This window comes from Geotrypetes seraphini, chromosome 3 (assembly GCF_902459505.1).
Source record: "Geotrypetes seraphini chromosome 3, aGeoSer1.1, whole genome shotgun sequence".
NCBI lineage: Eukaryota > Metazoa > Chordata > Amphibia > Gymnophiona > Dermophiidae > Geotrypetes > Geotrypetes seraphini.
This window is the reverse complement of record NC_047086.1, coordinates 314,424,446-314,438,315: the sequence shown is the minus strand read 5'-3', so window position 1 is coordinate 314,438,315 and position 13,870 is coordinate 314,424,446. Positions and strand designations below refer to the sequence as shown.

The 13,870-nt window shown below is 40.7% G+C and overlaps 1 protein-coding gene across 9 annotated transcripts in view; it reads right to left on the bottom strand.

The window, feature by feature from the left end:
- PAK5 (p21 (RAC1) activated kinase 5) overlaps positions 1-13,870 on the bottom strand; it is a 287,465-nt gene that overhangs the window by 133,607 nt on the left and 139,988 nt on the right. For 4 of the 9 annotated variants that reach the window (XM_033938815.1, XM_033938812.1, XM_033938813.1 and 1 more), the window contains one exon: positions 9,636-9,699. The exons of the other annotated variants lie outside the window; for them this stretch is intronic. The gene's annotated coding sequence lies outside the window, so the exon portion shown is untranslated. The remainder of the gene's footprint in view (positions 1-9,635; positions 9,700-13,870) is intronic. 9 annotated transcript variants of the gene reach the window in all.

The window sequence follows — 13,870 nt, the reverse complement described above, 5'->3', positions numbered from 1 at the left end:
TTATTGAGAAAGACATGGGGGAAGCCACTGCTTGCCCTGGATCAGTAGCATGGAATATTGCTACTCCTTGGGTTTTGGCCAGGTACTAGTGACCTCATTGGCCACCGTGAGAACGGGCTACTGGGCTTGATGGACCATTGGTCTGACCCAGTAAGGCTATTCTTATGTTCTTATAAAAGAACATAAGCAGTGACTGGGAATCGCTCCTATCCCAATGCGCCTCTAGACCACCAAGGAATCAAGGTATCTGTTAAGGGAGGGAGGGGGAATGCTGCCTTTTCTTGTAGGGAAACATGCCAACATTGAGGGAAGTCTTGGTTTGGGAAGGGGAGAGGGGGCTGATGGCAGCCGTGGCAGCAGCAGAGAAGGAACACTAGTGGGAGGGAGGGGTAGGAATGGGACTTCAGGTGGGAACTCAAATATAAACTGAGACGACTCCAAAACAATCTGGATAATTGGATGACCGGATAATCGGCATCTTACTGTAATAGCTAGGTAGTCAAAAATGATAAATTAAACAAAGTGAAAGAATGTACTACAGTCGACTCCACCTAAGTGCACATCAGTTAAGCGCATGCTTCGGTTATCCGCAGCCTACCACCATGGTCCCGTTTTTTTACATTAAAGTCAATGAACGTAAACTCCAGATAATTGCAATTCTGATAAGCACACAATCCGTTTATGCACACTGATGTTATAGGTCCCACCTCTATTTGTTCACGTTAAGTTGACTCCGCTTAAAAGCAATCATGTTCTCATGTGGATGAGCCACATGTTTCGGATCAGCAGTCTAAGCCTGGCCAGAGGTTCAAACTTTTGGAACTGCATCATGGCATCGTGTGGACAAAAATCTTTGTCTTTGGCTGAACATGTCTACCATGCTGAACAAAAGTCATTGTCTTTGGCTGAACTTGTCGATGTCTTAAAGAGACTTGACCAACAGAAGAGTCAGGTCTCTATTGCAAAACATTACAGCGTTCATCCTAGCCAGAATTCTCGGATTTATAAAAAAAAAGCAAGCCGTATTGAAAGACTGGCAAAACAACAGCAATCCTACCAGAAAATGGAAAAGAATTGGGAAGGCTGGAGATGTTGAACAGGTGTTGCTGCAATGGTCTGCTGAACCTAGAAGTCGTCAACTGCCTATCAGTGGGCCTCTGCTGATCTAGAAAGCAGAACAGCTATACAAAGAACTGGGAGTAGAAGACTTCAAAGCAACAAATGGATGGCTAGAGAGATGGAAAGTTTGTAACGGCATAAAATTTAAGAAGCAGCATGGCAAAAAACAAGATACGGATGAGTTTGGTGCAGAAAGATGGGTCATGGAAGTGTTGCCATCAGTCATTCGTGGATATGAACCATGTGACGTTTTCAACACCGATGAGATGGGCCTGTACTGGCATGCCATCCCTGATGGAACATTGGCTTTGAAACGCAGCGAAACTGTTGGTTTCACGGTACCAAAGGAACGATTGACATTGCTGCTCAGTTGCAATATGGATGGTAGTGAAAATCTCGAGCCACTGGTGATTGGGAAGAATCAAAATCCTCGGTGCTTCAAAAACATTAAACGCCTGCCTGGTGAATATGAAAGAAACAAAAATGCATGGATGACGGTGACACTGTGGACTGAATGGTTGCAGAAGCTTGACAATCTGATGAAGGAGTCACACTGTAATGCTGTGTGATAACTGTGCAGCACACAGCAATGACATAAGACTAACCAACATCAAACTCGTGTTTCTTCCGCCAAACACGACCTCTTTGATCTAACTGATGGACTAAGGGATAATCACCAACTTCAAACGTCATTACAGGAATCCAGCCCCCAAGCTGCTGAGCTCGCGAGAAAAATGACGGTGCTCGACTATTTTCACATGATACGGGAGGCATGGAGTTGAGTCTCGTCATCAACGATTTCAAATTGCTATCGACGGGCGAGCTTCATTCACATCTGATGAGACAACTGAAGCTGACACTTTGTCCATTGAACATGCTTGGAGGACCCCCAAAACGCTCAGACTTTCCAAAACCCAAACTGCTGGGTTTTGGAAATCCATCTGGGCACCCGGACAGTCCTCTAAAAAGAGGACTTCTCCAGATTTTCCCGAACATCTGGTAATCCTAACCAAACATGCTCCTACCATAGTTATACTGCCTCACTTGAACAATAGACCTAGCTCAGCCTCCCCTTCAACTCTGTCATTTCTTTAATTTGGCTGCAAACTATGCCACTCCTTTACATTATTGAAAGGCAAAATTTCTAAAGTATTAGATTCGAGCAGATATTTCAGCAGTGAAGTTCACAAGGGTAATCTGCATAAATCAGTTGAGAGCATCATATAGTCCAATTTGAGAACTATTCTATTTTCACATATACTGTCTTTTTCTCTAAAATATAAGGTATAGATCAAGACAACATGAATAATATACCTCAAATACAGCAAAACAAATGCCCCAAATCCAAGAAAGAAAATCTTGTAACTATAAAGGCCAGGCTATTACAATTCTCACAAAGAATAAAATGAAAAGAAAAACCGGAAATACTATCTCATCATCTTGGTCCACTATAAGGCGGGGAGCAAGGTACAATTCAAGGAAATATTTCAATATAAGAGAAAGAAAGCAAAAACATACTCCAAGCTAAAACATAATTTCACAATAGAAGCTAAAGAGAGAGTGACAAGATGAGATGGCATTATAGGTAATTTAGAACCCCAAAATGCCTTTAGATGTTCATGATTTTTTCAAAAAAAGTATTTAAATAGAATTCCATTTGCAAGGGAAATTTAACCAATGAAGTATTCTATTACTACTACTATTAATTATTTCTATGGCACTACCAGACGTATGCAGCGCTATACAGAGTCACAAAGAAGAAGACAGTCCCTACTCGAAAGAGCTTACAATCTAAACAGACAAGACAGACAAACAAACAGGATGTCATGGATACAATTAAGGGGAACGGTTAATCAGCTGGCTGGGTTGGTGGGCAGAGGATTAGGATTATGGATTGAAGGCTATATCAAAAAGGTGGGTTTTCAGTCTGCTTTTAAACAAGGTCAGGGAAGAGGCTTGGCAAACAAACTCGGGTAATTTATTCCAGATATAGGGGACAGCTAGATGAAAAGAATGCAGTCTAGAATTGGCAGTGGAGAGCTAAGAGCAGCTTATCTGAGGAACGGAATTCTCTGTGAGGTGTATAAAGAGAGAGAAGAAAGGAGAGATATGGGAGGGGGGCGGGGGGCACAGAATGAACACACTTGTAGGCCAGCAATAGGAGCTTGAACTGTTGAGCCTTAGCAGTTTGTTGGATGTGTAAAGAAAATGTACCAAAAATTGCTGACGACACTTCTGTGTAACTCTAGCAATGTTGAGGAATAGCCTTATCTTACAATTCAAAAACAACAAGTCACGATGGCAGAAAAATGATCTTAATATCCAATCATAATTTAGACTTAAACTAAGAACATAGGAATTGCCATACAGGGACAGATCAAAGGTCCATCAACCCTAGTATCCTGTTTCCAACAGTGGCCAACCGAAGTCCTAAATACCTAGCTAGATCCCAAGTACAGTAATTAAACAGATTTTATGGCCTTTGAACTTCCCTTTTAGGAATTTAGCCAAACCATTTTTTTAAACCCTGCTAAGCTAACTAATTTCACCACATTCTCTGGCAATGAATTCCAAAGTTTAATTAAATGTTCTGTGAAGAAATATTTTCTCTGGTTTGTTTTAAATCTACTACTTAGTAGCTTCATCGCTTGCCCCCTAGTCCTAGTATTTTTGGAAAGAGCAATCAAGCGATTCATATCTACCCTTTCCACTCCACTCAGTATTTGATCTGAAGAAGTGTTATTATTTATTAAACTTGAAATATCACCTTAGTTGCAGCACAATTCAAGGCGGTTACCTCTGAAAGCTAATCAAAATATGAATTAAGATAGTCCAATTAAGAAAGGTATCATCTTATTTTCTTTCTTGTATTTAGTTTTATGTCTATATATTACCGTTAAAAGTGGACTAACATGGCTACCTCTCTATGGGGCTCATTTTCAAAAAAAGAAAACTATCCAAATGGGGCATAATGGGGCAGATGGATGCCAAACCCTTCCAATTCACTATTTTTGAAATTACTACTTATCACTTATATAGTGCTGAAAGGCATACGCAGCGCTGTACATTTTGACATTTATACAGTCCCTGCTCAGAAGAGCTTACAATCTAACTTAGACAGATAGACATGACAGAGGGTAGGGGATGCAGAACCCAAGGCGAGAGGAGTTAGGAGTCAAAAGCACTCTCAAAGAGGTGGACTCTGAAACGGGCCTTGAACGCTACCAGAGACGGAGCCCGCTATAGGGATTCATGCATCTTGTTCTAAGTATATGGTGCAGCAAGGCAGAAGGGACAGAGTCTGGAGTTGGCAGTTGAAGAAAAGGGCAAAGATAGACAGATTTCTACAGTGTTTGTCTGCAGTGCATCAAAATTTCGAGGGGGCATGTCAGAGGCATAGTATCTGGATGGGATTAGGGTGGGCTTATGATTTGGATGGTCTCCTTTCCCGTGATTTTGCGGCACTGGCTGCAAGACTGAAAGTTTGGTTTTCTCACCTTTCTCTTTAGCACATTGTGGGTACTATCTGATGCAGACTCTGCGCTTTCATATCTTTTGACATAATACATCTGGCAGAGTATTGGTGACCCCTAAAGCAGGTGATTATCTGCCGAAACATGGTTCCATGTTGGATCTTTATCTGTCTGTGCTTTCTAATATAAGTGCTTTTTATTCTACACTCAACGTGCAATAAAGGTATTAGTCCACCCCTATTTCTGGGTGTTCTTTGGACATTTTTCTGCTGTAATCAAACATTTAAGAATACAATTTAGAAGTTTGGAGCTAGACCTGTTTTAACAACAAATATGTACCAAAAAGATGCCCAAACTGACCAAATGACCACTGGAGGGGATTAAAGCATGACCCCCCCCCCCCCCCCACACACACACATACATACTCCCAAATGGTCACTTTTCTCCCATCTCCCAAAGATGTGAATAAAATAGAGCACACCTGCCTGTATGATAGATTCTGATATTAGGGTCAGTCCTATTAGAGCAGCAAGCAGATTCCTGGTGGGCGGTGTAGTGAACCAGAGAAAGGACAAAAGAAGAAACTTGCCTCAATATATGACAAAAGAGAAAAAAGGCAAGCGAGATGTCTATATCCACCAACAGTTACATTTATTAGCAGTAAAAGTCTCAATATCTTGGCTTGCCTAAAAGATAATATATAAAATGTCCCGACTAGGATCCCAGTTTCGGCATGTTAGAATGCCTTCCTCAGGTGACTAGTAAAATGTACTTTTTTGGGCGTATAGCTTCTTTGAAGATGCCAACAAGTGTTTTGCTGGCCTTTGCACAACAGTCCCAATGATATTTAACAGCATGTATACTGCGTTTTACCAGTCTCCACTACTTCACTATTCTGCTGGGATGTCTTTGTGGCCAGTCTACTAATAATCCTGGCCCCTCCTACATTCCAATGACTTGCTCTGTGCGTTTTTATTTTGGACATTTTTTTATTTTTTAATGATTCAAAAAGACACACAGAGTACAAACATATCATTTTTGAAAAAAAAAAAACCAAGATAAGACGTTTTGCAGTTTTGAAAATGGGCGTTTGGTACTGGATTTTTGGTACTACTTTCTGGTAGGTGTCTTGGAGTAGATGCCTACTTTGAAGTGGTAGGCGCCTACCAGCTAATTAATTATAATTAAAAAAACAATTAAATTAGCAATTTTCAATTAACAGCATCAATTAAGGCTTTTAAAATAATTAGCCCCCACATAATTCCTATGAGCGTTGGAGCAGTTACCGCTGCTGTTGGCGCTAAAACCCATGCTATGCGTTCATAAAAGAGGGTGTAAGTTAAGTGTCTAACTTTAGGGGTCTTTTATAGAATCAGGGTCTTGGAGCCCAAATTTTTTGTGCCCAAGTTTTAGCACTTGTAAGGGAGTGGGTGGTATATGGCTGGGGCTTATTAGGATTACACCTTCACCGAGTTTGAAGTTGAACCACTTGAAAGCAGGTGGCGTTAACCTGCTGAGTCAGACGGGAAGGGCTCAGGCAGGGAGGGGGTTAAATGCCCTAAGTAGAACAGTTCAGAGAAGCCCTGAGTTAAGAGGTTTCTAAGGGAATGACAACTGAGGCTACAGGACCTGAGGGGAGTGCCAGGGAAGAGAAGCTAGCCCCATCAAGAGTATTGACAGGGACTGTATTGAGATAGAGACTCTACTTAAAAGGACTAAGCCCGTGAAACAGAAAAGCTGAATAAACCCCTTTTGCATACATAAAATACTTTTGACTTTTACTTGCAACCTGCGTGAGAGTCTGCCACATCCATGAGTTCCTGCAGTCAGCCATGAACTGCACTGTCACAGTGCCCTTTACTGAATTGTGAACTTATATACAGTAGGTTGATGCCCAGGGTGGTGGTGCCTGGCATTCCTGCACTGTGCACCCTCCCCCACTCTTCCCTGACACCTGAGCACCCCCATCACCCCACCACCCCTATATACTTCTTGAAGGAAGAGCATTTCTGTTCTTCTATCCTATTTCAATTGTAGTTCAGCCCTCCCCTCCATTTGTTCCAGTATGTCATGTTACGTCTTATGTCCTTGTTCTATCCCTCAAAGTTTTTAAAGTTTTTAATATTGTAACTTTATACACTGCCAAAACAACTATTATAAGTGGTATATCAAATTTTAATAAACTTGGAAACAAAACTTTCATGGGCATGAGCATCATCTTCCACTCACAGCTTGTGCCAGCATAGGCTCCCCCTTGTGACGTTACGCCCTGGTCCCGCAATCAGAAAGATGTCAAAAGGGAGCTGATGCCAACATGAGCAGCAAGTAGCAGATGCTGCTCAAGTCGGTGGGAGTGGAGCAGTGCTGGCGCCCTCTGCAAAGATGGCACCTGGGGTGGTCCACCTCCAACCCCCCCTCCTTTCTACGCAACCCTGGATGAACTAGCCCCGAAAAACCCAAAACCAAAATCCACAGAAAATCAGACAAGTGGTTCGACAATGAACTACTCCAACTCAAAAGGCAATGCAGACAACTAGAAAGAAAATGGAGAAAAAGCAGCCAAGAATCCACAAAAACAGCATGGAAAATAAAGAACCAAAAATGCAAGAAAAAACTGAAAGAAAAAAGGAAAACATACTACTCAAAGCAAATAGGAGAAGGACCCCAAGACACAAAAAAGCTATTCCAGCTACTAAAATATCTCACAGATACCATTCCTTACCTAGCCAACAGCAACTCTCCCCCTCCCTCAGCCACCCTCTTAGCCACATACTTCAAAAGCAAGATCGCAAACATCAGAGCCACGTTCGATGGAATTCCTACTCACTCAGAAGAGACCTCATTTCCCCCCCACAGAAAAAGAATCAGTTGCAGCAGACAGAACCTGGTCCCACTTCGCACCCATACAATGGTCAGACTTCAACAAACTATATAATAAATACAGCCACGCAGCCTGTGACCTTAACCACTGCCCCCCATACCTATTGAAAGCCTCAAGTACACTATTCCGCTCCCTGCTCCTACAATGGATACAATCTCTACTCTTAGATGGACATTTCCCACAAGACCTCAGCGAAATCATCATAACTCCGATACTAAAAGACCCCAAAGGAATAAGGGACCAACTATCCAACTACAGACCCATAGCCTCAATCCCACTGTACGTCAAACTGATGGAAGGCCTCATAGCCAAAACATTAACCACATACCTAGAAAATCACAACTTACTCCACCCCACACAGTCAGGCTTCAGAACCAACTACAGCACTGAGACTCTACTAGGAGCAGTAATGGACACAGCAAGACAGCATCTCTGTACAGGCAAGAAAATCCTGCTCATACAACTAGACCTCTCTGCAGCCTTCGACTTGGTAGACCATGACATCCTCCTACAAACACTAGACTCCATAGGAATCTCAGGTAAGGTATTCGCGTGGTTTAAAGGCTTCTTACAATCCAGAACCTACAGGGTTAAAACAAATAAAGAAAATTCAGAACCTTGGTATAACTCATGCGGAATTCCTCAGGGATCACCTCTCTCTCCCACATTATTTAATATATACATAGCCTCCCTCAGTTCCTACCTAGACAAACATGGCATAACCACCCAGAATCCACCATGACAGACACAATACACAGAACTTTCGAAACAGTAGCAACATGGATGACAAATTGCAAACTAAAACTTAACTCTGACAAAACAAAATTCATCCTCCTAGAAAAGAGCAAAACTCCAACATTAACAAAACTAGTAATATACTCAATATCATACCTCCATTCAACCCACACTAAAACTTCTTGGAGTTCTGATCGACAGAGGCTGTACCATGCAACCACAAATCAACAAAGTAATAAAAACATCATTCGTGACTATGAGAAACCTAAGACAAATCTGAAAATTATTCGACAGGAAACAATTACAACTTTTGGTACAATCACTTATCCTTGGACTAATAGACTACTGCAACATACTATACCTCCCCTGCCCAGTAACCATGATAAAGCAATTACAAACAATACAAAATACAGCCCTAAGACTCATCTACTCATTGAAAAAATATAATCACATCACAGAAGCATACCACGACTCACACTGGCTCCCAATACAAGCAAGAATACACTTCAAATTCTACTGCCTCTATACAAAGCTATTAATGGAGAAAGCCCAACCTACTGGAACAACCGACTAACCCAATCCATCTCAACCAGGCACAGGAGAACCCACTCACTATTCACACACCCACTAACCAAAAATGTCAAAAGAGAAAAACTTTATGACAACCTAATGGCCACCAAAGCAGCTAAACTAGACAGACAAATCACCAATCTGCTATCTACGACCACAGACTACAAAACCTTCAAAAAAAAGAAACTAAAACCCTACTCTTCAAAAAACACATAAAACCTGTTTAACAAGACCAGTTCCTTCCCTAACTCCATCTACCACACACTCCACCCATATCCAATCTAAAATGTTTCTAATTACCCAACATGTTGCTCCTTAAGTTCTCGATAATTCTTATATAATTCTTAAGTTCTCGACAATTCTAATGTAATTCTTATGTAATGCTTACGACAATTCTTATGCAATGTTACAACTCTTGTAACTTCCTGACAACTCTTGTGTAATCCGCCTTGAACCGCAAGGTAATGGCGGAATAGAAATCACTAATGTAATGTAATGTAATAAATGTTGCTACATAAATCCATATGCACCAGCTGAAGATAGAGGCACAAAAGTTTTCTGGAGTGTGGCAGAATTCATCAGCTAACTTATGTGTATGAGCTCTGCCATTAAAACAGCCAGCATTGCTGAATATACCCAAACAGTAGCCTGCAATTGAGAATTACAGTAAGCCTGCTCAGCTAATATGGTTCCAAACTAATTTTATTTGATTAAAACATTCAATTTTTCAGGAAACAGGCCAACAATTATCAATAATTTTAATGCTGAACAGCTGGATTGTACCGCAGCCTCCTTTGAAAGTTTATTAACCTGGCTGCATACTACACTACTGGAATGTGAAATCCCATAATACTCACTGATTCTTGGATTCAAGTGGACACTCCAATGGTGAAGATTTTGACAAGGGTAATCTGCATAAATCTGCAGGGAAGGGAAAGGGATTTTAGATATATTTTTATGTATTTATTGAAATTTATTAACTGCCTTCCTATATAGCTTACAGCAAATTAGATTGCATAGCCTCCAAGGACAGGAAAATACTTGTTGTACCTGAATATAATTTTTTTTTTTTAACCTGAAGCAATAGGGGGTTAGGTGACTTGCCCAAGATCACAAGGAACCACAGTGGGATTTGAACCTGGTTCTCGCGGTTCCAGCCTGTTGCTCTAACCATTAGCATTAATTAGCCAAGCTTGAGAACCATTCTCATATATCACATTTTTCCCCTAAAGGGGGCTCCAAAGCAGGAATAAAAGATATAAAATTTAAAGTACCTCAAGTATAGCAATACCACCCTTAATAAATCCAACCCTCAGTATGGGATCCTTTTACTAAGGCACGCTATCCGTTTTAGCATGCGCTAAACGCTAACACATGCAAATGCATCCATTATATCCTATGGACGTTTTGCACGCTAAATCAGTTACCACACCTTAGTAAAAGGACTACTTAGGTCTTAATCCTCTCTCTCTTGAGTATGATGGTTGGGTGAATAAGGAGATGCTTACTTATAAAACTAATATAACACCGTAACTAAACATGGTGGATTACCAGGTCAACAGTATAGCCAGCAGCCTTCATGGTTGAATAAATTGCCACAGAGAATCCGACTGACCTACTTGATAAAAAAAAAAACTAGACTGGTCAAAAAAATAAACCCCTTCTTTTAGAAAGGTGTGCTAAGCTTTTTAGCGCATGCTAAACATGCACTAAATGCTAACGCGTGCATGTTATCCTATGGACGCGTTAGCGCCTTTGTAAAATAGGGCCAAAGTTAATTATTTTCAAGCAAGAAGTAATTAATTCCCATCTTAGCAGTGAAGTTATCAACGTGGGTTATCATTAAGGTGTGATATTTTACCACAACTTGTATTATTTTAGCATAGGCCCCATTTTACTCTATGAGACCTAGAAGTTGGGTTAACAGCAAAATATTGATAACCTCTCCCCCCTTAATTTTAGAAACACTTCAACAGAGGGGGATTGATACTTTTTGCCCTGGAAGGTAATAAATGACACACAAATCTCATTTCTTAAGCTTCTAAAACTAGACTTTCAAATCCAGAAACTAAAACTAGTAGTAAGCAGGTGAATGACAGCAATTTGTTTTTTTAACAGCAGCTAGTATCAACCTCCCTCTTTTATAGTCTTGGCTTATATATGAATCTAAATCTTGTAGGGAGGAGGGGGTGGGGAGAACACACTCTTATAGTAGATTTGCTGTTTATGCATTATGCTGAAAGGTCATGCTGATTATGACACTACAAAATTATAAAATTAGAACAGCTGTAATATAATTATAAGGAATTATGTTTCTATATTACTAAGTGGGAATTTGAAAATAGGCTGAACAAAAATGGCATCCTGAAGTGCTGTTAGCATACTCTAAGGTCCTATTCAGCAAAATATTACATTTTGTTGCTAGGTAATGATGATTAGTGAACAGGATCTATCTATCATTTTGGATGAGGCAAAATAACTGGAAAACAAGATATGTATAATTTTACTATGTAAATGAATAGTTTCACCATTTGATGCTTTTAATGTCTTATTTTATAAACTGAAAAATTCATAATTCTTCATTTTCCTCCCCCAGGCTTATCCTGGCCTCTGGACAACTGTTTTCAGTCAGGGAAATCTAGCAGGGTAGTTTTTTTATCTGACTATATCACTCTGAAAATTGCATTCTATACATAATGCCCCCTTCAGGGCGGCTCTGGGTCCGGGGCCCAACCTGACTGAAGTCCCACCGATGGAGTGTTTCCCTGCTGGGGTTCGGATTTACCAGCCCTTAACAGGGCTCTGCAATCACCAGTAACAGGGTCCCCCACTAGAGGCCTATCTCTGTTCGTCCCGGCTCCCCATTCAAGGGCTACCTCTGTTCTTCCCGGCCTCCTACTAGAAGGCTACCTTTGTTCTTCCTGGCCCCCCACTCGAGAGCTACCTCTGGTTTTCCCAGTCCCCTACTAGAAGGCTACCTCTTTTCTTCCCGGCCCCCCACTCGCGGGCTACCTCTGTTCTTCCCAGCCCCCCCTAAAAGGCTACCTTTACTAGAAAGCTACCTTTGTTCTTCCTGGCCCCCCACTAGAAGGATACTTCTGTTCTTCCTGGCTCTAGCCATCAAATCCCTTGCGCTGAACTGCTCCCAAAGGCCCCTTTGCCTTGAACAATACTTCGAAGGGCTGCTCTTCTTTCTTCAGGAGAGACTCTAAGGCAGTGGTCTCAAACTCATGGCCCGGGGGCCACATATGGCCCACCAGGTACTATTTTGAGGCCCTCGGTATGTCTATCATACACACAAAAGTAAAATAAAACAGTTTCTTGATCATATGTCTCTTTAGCTATAAATTACAATATTATTATTATTAAGACTTAGCCAAAACTACAAAGGTCATTTCATAAATGATGCACACTATTTTTTTTAATTTACATGTTTTTTTTTTTTTAAGTATTTCTTTAAATCCTTCAATATAGGGCCTGTTTTACAAAGTCGCACTAGCGGCTGCAGTGCGGTAATGGCCCCAAAGCCCATAGAGATTGCCGTGCGGCTTTGTAAAACAGGCCCATAGTCTCCCTGCTTTGCAATGACCGAGTCCCACGTCCGGGAAGCTTCATTATTCCAGCCAAGACACCGTTTTTGTTCAGTTGCCGAATGGCTCGGGTACCTGAGGTAAAAAGCTCTTCCAGAGATAAATAATGATATCCATGCATAGGTTGTTTCAACTTTGGAAAAAAGGTCAATGTCTGGTGGACTCATGTCTGGACTGTAGAGAGCATGAGATAACACGAGTGGAGAGCTCCATCTTCCCCATGGCCCAAAAAATTTCAACGAGCTCAATCAAAAGTGAAACAAATGATGATTTTTGCTTATGATCATGAAGGCATCATCATTACAGATAAAGTTCCATATGGAAGAAGTGTCACAGCAGTGTATTATGATTTTTTTTGTATATAATGTGCAAAAAAATGCACAAAACCCGACCCCAGTTGCTCTTGGCTGGGCCACTCATTCTTCACGACAACGCTCACCGCAAATAGGGAATGTCGTCATTGAAAAACTACATAAATATGGCTGGGAGGTGTTACCTCATGCTCCCTACAGTCCAGACATGAGTCCACCAGACTTTGACCTATTTCAAAAATTGAAACAACCTAAGCGTAGACATCATTATACATCTCTGGAAGAGCTTTTTTCTGCCGGTACCCGAGCCATTCGGCAACTGAACAAAAACAGTGTCTTGGATGGAATAATGAAGCTTCCCGGACATTGGGACTCGGTCATTGCAAAGCAGGGAGACTATATTGAAGGACTGTAAAGAAATACTTGGAAAAATAAAAAACATGTAAATTTTTTTAAAAAAGTAGTGTGCATTATTTATGAAATGATCATCATATAAAGAGTTTTACCTCATACAAAATTGTCATTTCTTTAATAAGACATTAACTATTTTTTTTCTGAGGCCCTCCAAGTACCTACAAATCCAAAACGTGGCCCTGCAAAGGGTTTGAGTTTGAGACCACTGCTCTAAGGGTACTCACCTGTTAGTACTCAGAACTACCAGCTCTTCTAAGAACACTGTAACCACCAGTAACAGAGTTTCCCCTCAAAAGGCCCATCTCAGCCTATAGCTTAGCATGAAACATACTGTTCACTCATAGTGAACACAGAATACAGATATAACTAACGTGACCATTTATTTTTTTCATCACAACGGGATATCATAATGGTAACCATAAAATTAAAAAAACCCACAAAGTACACTATATGCAGAGAAAATGTTAATTATCATTTATATTTGCAGGGTTTTCAAATATGTCAAGGCAGATGACTTTAAAATATGCAATGTCACCTCAGTAACTATAGAAAAATAGACAAATATAGTGCAAAATATAGACAGCAGATATAAATTCTCAAAACTGACACATTTTGATCACTAAATTGAAAATAAAATCATTTTTCCTACTTTTGCTATCTGGTGATTTCATGAGTCTCTGGTTGCGTTTCCTTCTGACTGTGCATCCTTTCTTTCATTTCTTTCTGCACTCAGGCCCAACGATTGTTCCTTTCTATTCCCTCCCTCTTTCCTTCCTA